The sequence below is a fragment of the Olea europaea genome, unplaced genomic scaffold, assembly GCF_002742605.1.
Source record: "Olea europaea var. sylvestris unplaced genomic scaffold, O_europaea_v1 scaffold2733, whole genome shotgun sequence".
Classification (NCBI taxonomy): domain Eukaryota; kingdom Viridiplantae; phylum Streptophyta; class Magnoliopsida; order Lamiales; family Oleaceae; genus Olea; species Olea europaea.
The window spans coordinates 75,419-78,103 of record NW_019245755.1 but is presented as its reverse complement, the minus strand read 5'-3'; the positions used below and the strand labels follow the sequence as shown (position 1 = coordinate 78,103).

The 2,685-nt window shown below is 34.2% G+C and overlaps 1 long non-coding RNA gene across 1 annotated transcript; it reads right to left on the bottom strand.

Moving 5' to 3' along the window:
• Positions 1-57: 57 nt before the first annotated feature.
• LOC111383662 lies at positions 58-1,951 on the bottom strand. Its single transcript, XR_002700776.1, has 3 exons — positions 1,848-1,951; positions 914-1,027; positions 58-139 (listed from the first exon to the last, which is right to left on the bottom strand). It is a non-coding gene; the product is annotated as an uncharacterized LOC111383662 (long non-coding RNA).
• Between the last annotated feature and the right edge of the window lie 734 nt (positions 1,952-2,685).

The following is a 2,685-nucleotide window of genomic DNA, read 5'->3' as shown; positions in this document are numbered from 1 at the left end:
CAAAAAAAAAAAAAAAAAAAAAAAAAAAAAAAAAAAAAAAAAAAAAAAAAAAAAAAAAAAACCTCAGATGCAAAAACTTAGTACCTTCATTGGATCATTGTATCTTGGGAAGCGAGTTACATTTGAGCATAACTTGCAGCTACAGTAATCAAAAAGAGAAATTAAGGACATATTCGGAGAATATAAAATATCTTAAATTCATTTGGAATAGAAATAAGGGGAACTCCAAATGAAAAAATAGATAAAAGAAACCTTACTACTTGTCAAGAATCACAAAGGAGATCAATTCTTTGCATATGTGAAATTCAAGAGAGGAAGGTGAGAAAAATGAAAAGAAAACATTTTAATATATGATGTAAGGTCTGAGTATATTTTAGTTCCCAGTGGTGAATTTTTCATCTTGGTCAACATCTATAAATCAGAGAAGACATGCTACAGGAATGGTAAGCAGATAAGTCTTCCAATAATGGAAAGAGAAAGGTTTCCAAGTGCACTAAACAGTCCAATTACTAACTTAGTATAGCTGCAAAATTTAGTTTCAAAAAGTAATTCCTTTCCACTCTCAAGGATGATACCCAACATATGTCAGCACATCCATGCTTAATTAGCTTAAAATTACTTCTTGCAGATCTTAACTTATACGGTAAGACTTTGCATAAATTTAATTTAGTTATTCGGGTTCAACATAAGAACGAAGAAAGCATCCCAATAAAATCCACACTATCTACAAGCTCCAAGCTATATGAATTTAGCTTCATCAAAATGGAAGGAAAATCACAACATTGGCACATATGCTAACCATTAACCATTAACTTGTAGCAGGTTTCTAAATTCAGTAACAAATAAAGCACACATAAAGCTGACAGATAAGAACTAAACAAAATAAATTCCACTCAAAATGTATTTGTGTTACCGATAAAGTTCAATTCGAGAAGCTCTGTAAAGTGATTCAGATGGATTAGCCACTCCCATCCCTTGACTTACTGTCTCATTGTTGCAACTGTCGCAAGGAGGAGCATTTACCCACCTACAGCCATTGAAGTTGCATTATACATGGATTCTTGCTGTTCAGCATTTTATTCTTAGAGAAGATACAGTTACAAAGACTCCACTTATAAAAAACAGAAATGTAAGGAATAAACAATTAACTAGCAAGCGACTCAAAGCCACTATTATTATATGATGCCAAAATCCAACTACAATACCATTCCTAATCCAACTGTCAGTTACTGCAATTGCCATTTCTATAACTAATCTCAACTCATAGTTAAGATCCAGAGAGGCAGAAGCTCATACAATAAGGTAAANTCTTCCTACTTCACTATTTCTTGTCATAGATTGGACAACCATCAACATCAACTTTTATGGTGGAATAGTTACCCTATTACTGTCCCGCACTTCAGCATTTGATTGCATATTTATCATCAAAAAGAGAAATTCAATCAAAGTACATATGCATATGGAGATGTATATACATCTGTGCAGGGGAAACGAGCTTGTTTTTCCTCTATCTAACAACCGATCATTTAAAGATATATATTGTCTCAAGAAATGCTGATTTGGCACTAACAAGTTTATAATAGATTGTTATGCCATTCTTTCAAGATATATTAATTCCCAAGTCCTTCCCCCTTAGTAGATGGAAGGATTTTGCGTCACATCCTATACTTCATAATTTAAGTCCAAAAATTTTTAAAAAAGAAAACTACGCTTTTGTTCTTGTTGCATGGACTACATTACAAGGATCTTACAAGAAAAAGAAATCATAATATTTCTACTTTAGCAAGTCTAGTGAGGCAGAGATTCAGCGATGTTTATATAAAGGGAAAAACAGCAAAGGATTAGACCTGAATGATTGCTTGAACCAGAACAGAAGCTGCAGCAGAAACGCATGATCTTGTTCATTTTTTGTTGGTTTGAAGTTTCCCTCCTAAATAGACAGACATTGCAAATGACAATTATCAACTCGGCAAAAACTATGGTGAGTGGACTACTTACACTCCAAGGTAAATAAAGAAATTGCCCTCAACTATATTGTGACAATGAAATCCCCAGGTGATTCATAAAAGTTTCAGGGGAACTACATTTTACATCCCCCAGTCAATTTTTTGGCTCCCAATTATTAATATTTACTAAATTAGAGAGGAATGTATATTGCCACATAGAGAGATACACTTTAAGAAATTAAAAGAAACAAAGCCAATTATACAGCCAATGCTTCATTCATCAATAAATATAATTTTTTAAAAGCATTGACTCAATCCTGGAAATTGCATATCAACCCGTCAGATCCCCACCTGTGGTGCTCCTCCCACTCTAACCACATCAGACAGAGTGCAGATGAGGCTCCTTTAGCCTCTACTTCTAGTATTTTCCCCTTCCTCATCTGGTTACTTTCCCCCACAAATAACATCATCTGGCATTACCAAAATGAGCATGAAAAGAATATGCTATGAGTCTTAAGTCACCTCGTAATGCAGGAAGAGACAAAATTCAAGGTTGTAAGGTCCATCAGGAATATTGGATGGGAAACTATTTACTATTAAAGAGGCTGAGAAAAACCAATTTCAGGGCTGCTCTTCAGTGCTGTGGATAGTTCCCAATAATAAAGAAAGAGAAAGTATGAAGAAACTTAAGGAAGAGCGCCTAGATACAATGGCACCAAAAGTTTGATACCTGGATCTC